Raw genomic sequence first — 7987 nt, 5'->3', positions numbered from 1 at the left:
ACTAAATGTTTACTTCCCTCAATATTCATGGTATAAATATTTAATGTACTTGCATGAGAAAAATAAAAATATGGTTAAAGAACCAGGATTATTAAAGCTTTTGACCTTGTGAAACTGACAGTCTTTTTTTTTTTTTTTTTTTTTCAGTTGACTTACCTGTAGTAAGTACACCATGGGGATGTAAAAGCCTGATAACAGAATGATTATGGAAACAAATTTCTGGAAAGAGTGATGTGGAAGGTAAGCAAAGGGTAGGTCATAATGTATCTCAGGTAAAAAGTTTGACTTTAGAATTAATTTTAAAGGCAAAGGAGATTTACAAAATAAGCTTTGTATTATATGGTGAAATTATCTTGTGGCAATATGGAGGTTGTGTTTGATGGAGGTAAGTGAATTGATTAAAAATCTTTTGTAATAACCTAGATGAGGCCTTATTGTCTCAAAACCAAACCCACTGCCATCGAGTCAATTCTGACTCATGGCCACCTTAATGGACAGAATAGTAGTGCCCCATAGGCTTTCCAAGGCTGAAATCATTATGGAAGTAGGCTGCCACATCTTTCTCCGGCAGAGAGTCTGATGGGTTTGAAACGACCTTTCAGTTGGCAGCCAAGCACTTTAACCACTGTACCATCTGCCCTTCTGAGGCCTTTCTGTAGGCAGTTTTAATAAAAAAATACCTGTGATTGGAAATCAGAGACCAGATTCAATTAACATATGCAAGTTAGATGTATGTACACTAATTTCATTGCAAGTTAGATGAGGGCATGAGAGGAAAAGAAAACTCTAGCATAATGTCTAAGATATTAGCTTGGGTATATAGGGTATATACATGAGTGAGTACTACAGAGGAAGCAGGTGTTGAGGATAAGAATAAGCATTATTTAAAATCTTGCTACTCAGAGAATAGTCTAAGGACCAACAGCCTTGGCATCACCTGTGAGTTTGTTAGAAGCACACAGTCTTAGCCTCCTCCAAGACCTATTGAATCAAATTCTGTGTTTCACAAGATCCTGAGGTAATTTAAATGCACATGCATATGATTTAGAATATGCTAAGTTTGAGATGCATCTATTACATGAAGGTAGGTACATAACACAAAATCACAAATACAGATATGAATACCATTAAAGAGTCCCAGAATGAAAATATAAGTATGAGAAATCATCAGATTAGGGATAACCAAGGAAGAAAATAACATTTTATGGGAAAAAAGATATAGAAACAGGAGTGGGAAATGGTGGGATTTGGGGAACATCAACATGTAAAGAGAAATGACAAGAAGAATCAATGAAGGACGCTAAGAAGAAAGATCCTGTAAAAGAAAATCATGATGAGAATAATGTCATAGATCTCATTGAAAGCAAAAATTCTTCATAAGAATTTGATCTTATTTACTGAGAGTGTTACAAAAAATGTCCAAAAAAGATAGCTGTTGGTGGCCACAAATTTCAGTGAAATAATGAAGTCAGAAGACAGATCACAAAAAAAGTTGAGTAAATGGCAAATAAGAGAGATGGCCTGGATAGAATACCTTTTCCAAAATATGCTGGTAACATAAAGAAGAGGGAAATAATGCTAGTTGAATATGACAGCCTCTGATATAGCTCCCAAGTATCTCTGCCTTTGTGTAACCTCACCCATGAAGTGTGAGCTTCACTTACCAGTACCACCAGTAGCCATTAAACTGATTCTGAATCATGGAAATCTTATGTATATCAGAGTAGAACTGTGCTCTCATCTCCCCTCCAGACAGGAGCTGCCCACACAGTCTGATGTGTCTACTTGATCCAAGAAGCTCACTCCTCACCAGTAACATTTTCTATCCCATAGTCCAGTCCAATCCCTATCTGAAGAGTTGGCTTTGGGAATGGTTCCTGTCTTGGACTAATAGAGGTTCTGGGTACCATGACTTCTAGGGTCCTTCTAGTCTCAGTCAGACCATTAAATCTGGTCTTTTTACAAGAATTTAAGGTCTGCATCCCACTGTTTTCCTGCTCCCTCAGGGGTTCTCTGTTGTGTTCCCTGTCAGGGCAGTCATCAACTGTAGCCAGGCATCATCTAGTTCTTCTGGTCTCAGGCTGATGTAGTCTCTGGTTTATGTGGCCTTTTCTGTCCCTTGGGCTCATAATTAATTACCTTCTGTCTTTGGTATTCTTCATTCTCCTTTCCCCCAGGTGGGCTGAGACCCATTGATGCATCTTAGATGGCTGCTTGCTAGCATTTAAGACCCCAGACAACACTCTTCAAGGAGGGATGCAGAATGTTGTCTTAATAGATTTTATAATGCCAATTGACCTAGATGTCCCCTGAAACTATGGCCTCCAAACCCCTCTGCCTGCTATGCTGGCCTTCAAAGTGTTCAGTTTATTCAGGAAACTTCTTTACTTTTGGTTTAGTCTAGTTGTGATGAACTCTTCTGTATTTTCTGTTGTCTTTCCCTTCACCTAAAATAATTATCTACTATCTAATTTTATCTAATTAGTGAATATCCCTCTCCTTCCCTCCCTCCCCAATCTCCTAACAAAGAATATTTTCTTCTCTATTTAAACTATTTCTTGAGTACTTATAATAGTGATCTCATACTATATCCATCCTTTTGCAACTAATTTCACTCAGCGTAATGCCTTCCAGATTCCTCCATGTTATGAAATGTTTCACGGATTCATCATTGTTATTTACTGATGCATAGTATTCCATTGTGTGAACATACCATAATTTATTTATCCATTCATCCGTTGATGGGCACCTTGGTTGCTTCCATCTTTTTGCTATTGTAAACAGTGCTGCAATGAACACGGGTGTGCGTATATCTGTTCATATAAAGGCTCTTATTTCTTTAGGGTATATTCCAAGAAGTGGGATTGCTGGATCATATGGTAGTTCTCAGTTCAAATTCACCAGTTCAAATGGCAGTTCTATTTCTAGTTTTTTTAAGGAAGTGCCAAATCACATTCCAAAGTGGTTGTACCATTTTACATTCCCACCAGCAGTGTATAAGTGTTCCAGTCTCTCCACAGCCTCTCCAACATTTATTATTTTGTGTTTTTTGGATTAATGCCAGCCTTGTTGGAGTGAGATGGAATCTCACTCTAGTTTTGATTTGCATTTCTCTAATGGCCCTGAGCATTTTCTCATGTATCTTTTAGCTACCTAAATGTCTTCTTTAGTAAAGTGCCTTTTCATATCCTTTACTTATTTTTTAATTAGGTTATTTGTCATTTTCTGGTTGAGTTTTTGCAGTATCATGTAGATGTTAGAGATCAGGAGCTGATCAGAAATGTCATAGTTAAAAGCTTCTTTTTCCCAGTCTGTAGGCAACCTTTTTACTCTTTTGGTGAAGTCTTTGGATGAGCATAGGTGTTTGATTTTTAGGATCTCCCAGTTATCTAGTTTCTCTTCTGTTGTTTGTGCATTGTTAGTAATGTTTTGAATACTGTTTATGCCATGTATCAGGGCTCCTAACATTGTCTGTATTTTTTCTTCCATGATCTTTATTGTTTTAGAATTTATATTTAGGTCTTTGATCCATTTTGAGTTAGTTTTTGTGCATGATTTGAAGTATGGGTCTTGTTTCATTTTTTTGCAGATGGATATTCAGTTGTATCAGCACCATTTGTTAAAGAAACTGTCTTTTCCCCATTTAATTGACTTTGGGCCTTTGTCAAATATCAGCTGCTCATATGTGGTTGGATCTATGTCTGAAATCACAATTCTGTTCCATTGGTCTATGTATCTGTTGTTGTACCAGTCCCAGGTTGTTTTGACTACTGTGATGGTTTAATAGTTTCTAAAATGAGGTAGAATGAGGCCTCCCACTTTGTTCTCCTTTTTCAGAAATGCTTTACTTGCCCGGGGCCTCTTTCCCTTCCATATGAAGTTGGTGATTTGTTTCTCCATCTCATTAAAAAATTTCATTAGAATTTGGATCGGAATTGCATTTTATCTATAAATCACTTTTGGTGGAATAGACATTTTTACAATGTTAAGTGTTCCTATCCATGAACGAGGTATGTTTTTCCACTTAATGTACTTTTCTTTTGGTTTCTTGCAGTAGTGTCTTATAAATTCCTTTGTATGAGTCTTTTATGTCTCTGGTAAGATTTCTTCCTAAGTATTTTATCTTTTTGGGGGCTACTGTAAATGGTATTGATTTGGTGATTTCTTGTAGCCCTGTCATTGGGTGCATAAATACTTAATATGCTTATATCCTCCTCATGTATTGTCCCTTTAATCATTATATAGTGTCCTTCCTTATCCTTTGTGGTGGATTTAACTTTAAGTCTATTTTGTCAGAAATTAATATCGCTGTGCCTGCTCTACTTTGATTGTTGTTTCCTTGGTATATTTTCTTCCATCTTTTGAGTTTTAGTTTGTTTGTGTTTCTTAGTCTAAAGTGTGTCTCTTGTAGGTAGCATATAGATAAAAGATCATGTTTTTTATCCATTCTGCTGCTCTCTGTCTCTTTATTGGTGGATTTAGTCTAACATTCAACGCAATTACGGATAGATATAGTTTAGTGCTGTCATTTTGATGTTTTCTTAGGTGTGTCATTGACAATTTCTTTTTCCTACTTAATTTTTTGTGCTGAGTAGTTTATATATTGTCTTTTCCTCTTATTCATTGTTGTTGATTTTGTTTCTGCTGAGTCTATTTTTTCTTGTATTTTATTTTGATGAGTTGGATTGTTAGTCTCCTTTGTGATTAACCTTAATACTTATCCCTATTTTTCTAAGTTTAAACCTAACTGTTGTTGCTTTATGTCACCTTGTTTTCCTCTGAATATGAAAGAGCTATGACTACATTTCTTAGTCCCTCTTTATTGGTTTAATGTTGTCTTCTTTTATATAATGACATCACTGTTTCCCTGTTTTGAGTTTTTTTTTATCTTGACTTATTTTTGTGATTTCCCTATCTGAGTTGACATCTGGTGCTCTGTTCTGTGTTCTAGTCTTGGGTTGATATCTGATATTGTTGATTTTCTAACTAGAAAGCTCCCTTTAGTATTTCTTGTAGTTTTGGTTTGGTCTTTACAAATTCCCTAAACTTCTGTTTTTCTGGAAATGTTCCAGTTTCGCCTTCATGTTTGAGATACACTTTTGCTGGATATATGATTCTTGGCTGGCAATTTTTTTCCTTCAGTGCTTCACATAAGTCATCCCATTGCCTTCTTGCCTGCACGGTTTCTGCAGAGTAGTCCAGGCTTATTCTTATTGACTCTCTTTTGTAGGTGACTTTTTGTATGTCCTTTGCTGCTCTTAAAATTCTCTCTTTATCTTTGGTTTTGGAAGTTTGACTATAATATGTCTGTCTTGGTAACTTTCTTTTAAAATCTACCTTATGTGGAGTTCAGTGAGCATCTTGGATAGATAACTTCTCATCTTTCAGGATATCAGGGAAGTTTTCTGCCAGAAAAATCTTCAACAATTTTCTCTGTATTTTCTGTTATCCCTCCCTGTTCTGGTATTCCAGTCACTTGTAGGTTATTTCTCTTGATAGAGCCCCACATGATTCTTAGAGTTTCTTCATTTTTTAAAATTCTTTTATCTGATTTTTCTTCAAATATGTTTGTGACAAATGTTTTATCCTCATTCTCATTAATTCTGTCTTCCAGTTCCACAATTCTGCTCCTCTGACTTTCTGTTGAGTTTTGTAATTCTGTAATTTTATTGTTAATTCTCTGAATTTCTGATTGCTATCTCTCTATGGATTCTTGCAGTTTATTAAATTTTTCACCATATTCTTGAATAACCTTTTTAATTTCTTCAACTGCTTCATCTGTGTGTTCCTCGGCTTGTTCTACGTATTGCCTTATCTCTTACCTGATCTCATTTCTGATGTATTGAAGAGTTCTATATATTAATCTTTTGTATTCTGCATCTTGTAATTCCAGGAAGGCACCTTCATCCAGAAGATCCCTTGATTTTTTTTTTGACAGCTTGTTGAAGCGATCATGGTTTGCTTCTTTATATGATTTGGTATTGACTGTTGTCTCCAAACCATCTGTAAGTCATTGTTTTAGTTCATTTTATGTTTGCTTACTATATCCTAGCTTCTTGCTTTGTTTTGTTTTGATATGTCCAAATAGGTTGTTTGAGTGAGCTGGCTTGATTATTTTCACCTTAGAAGCTCTAACGTCCTGTCACCAGATGGCTAGAACTGTTATCAAGTCTATAAGCCTAGGAGTCCAGGTAGTTGGTCATCAAGTCTGTGGTACAGGCTTTGTTCTACAGTCTTAGAGGGGCAGAGGTGATTGGTGTAGGTAGGTATCTGGTTGTAGCAGGGGATCATGCTCTGAACAAGGCAGGTGGCTGACAACCATCCCCTGAGGGTCTCTGAGTAAAGCACGTCCCTATTTCCTGAAGCGCACAGCTGGGTGGGTTCTGCAGATGACCATGGGCACCCAATGCTTTTGGTTATAAGTACTGGGAGTTACCAGTTATCCTTGGATCCCTGTCATGGCTGGCTGGGTGACCTGAGTGGAGCCGCCAGTCCTTAGGCCCCTGAAGTGGGTAGGTGAGGCCTCTGTTTAATAGGCAAAGTGGTGTCAAACATCAAACACCCACCTCTCCACTGCACCACTGACACAGTTGCAATCTGCCAACAAGGGCCTATTCTTCTGAAAAAGGCCCACACAGGTCCATGCAAGGAGAAAAGATATTCAAAGTCCATAGACTGCTTCTGCCTGCACAGGAGCCACTTCTGTCCTTAGCTCTCCAGGTTAGTGGACCTGGGAGATTCTTTTCCCCCAATTGTGAATTTATGCCTTCTCCAAGGCTAGGAGAACGGCTCAGTAGGACCTGTCTCAGGCCCAGGGAAATCGACTGCCACTGATGCAGACTTGGGGGCTTGGGGAAAGATAAAATATACACAATTACTTAGCTTTTGATAAGAGCACCATTCTTCTCTGGTTCTGGAGTTGTGAGTAAGCTGTGCAGCTGGCTGTTTCTCCCTGAGGAAACTGCATCCACAGCCCTGCTGCAGTTGCACTCGGGAATGGTGCTTGAGGGTTCCCTGCGATTCACATCTGGCAACTCCTCTCTGCTGCTTAACCCTCTGTCCCTCCGCCTGTCACTCAGTCGTTTTCTAACTTTGCCTTTGATGTTCAGGGCTCCTAGCTTGTCATAAGTATAATCATTTCACTTGTTTTTTCAGGTCTTTGTTGTAAGAGGAATCACCAGAAGCACCTGACAATTCCGCCATCTTGGCCCTGCCTCTCCATAGGGTGGGTTTTTAACGGCTATTTTTTTTGCAAATAGATAGCCAGGAATTTCTTCCAAGACAGCTCTGGGTGAACTTGTACCTCCAGCCTTTTGATTAGCAGCCAAACACATTAAACTTTTGTGCCACTCAGGGATTCTGTGCTTTCCTCTGATTGACTAGCTTTAATAAATAAAATATGGCTGAAGAGATGGAATGTCACTTTCAAGATTATAATACAAAGAGTGTGGTTTCTATCCTGGACACTCTCTCTAGCTCTGTTGCTAGTTCTCTATAGCAATCCACCAGCCATTTTGTATACTTTCATATGGAGAGGACCAATTGGCAAGAAATAGCCTTTGATAGACTGTGGCTTGTGAACAGTCAAATGTCTGAGCTTGGAAATGTTTTCTACTCCAGTGGAAGCTTGAAATGACTGTAGTCTCAGCTAATGGCTTAACCGCAGATCCTTAAGAGATCCAGAGCCAGGCCAGAATCACCTATTCAAACCAGAAGCTGATTCCTGACTCACAGAAATTGCAAAGTAATTTTTTTTTTTTTAAGTCCGTTAGTTTGGCAATAATTTTAATGGAGCAATCAATAACTAATAGATTTTGGAGCATGAAATTGGGGTACTGTCAAAGTCTAAATGTGAAAATGGCTTTGGAATTAGGCAATGGACATCTAAGAATATGCTACTAAAAGTTTAAACTACCTAAAAACCAGTGTTCATTGAATGTTGGATTTTGAGGAGACTGTGGATGAGTGAAGGATATATTATTGTTAT

This window comes from Elephas maximus, chromosome 5, assembly GCF_024166365.1.
Source record: "Elephas maximus indicus isolate mEleMax1 chromosome 5, mEleMax1 primary haplotype, whole genome shotgun sequence".
Classification (NCBI taxonomy): domain Eukaryota; kingdom Metazoa; phylum Chordata; class Mammalia; order Proboscidea; family Elephantidae; genus Elephas; species Elephas maximus.
The sequence above is the reverse complement of the archived record's forward strand: the minus strand, read 5'-3'. Positions refer to the sequence as shown.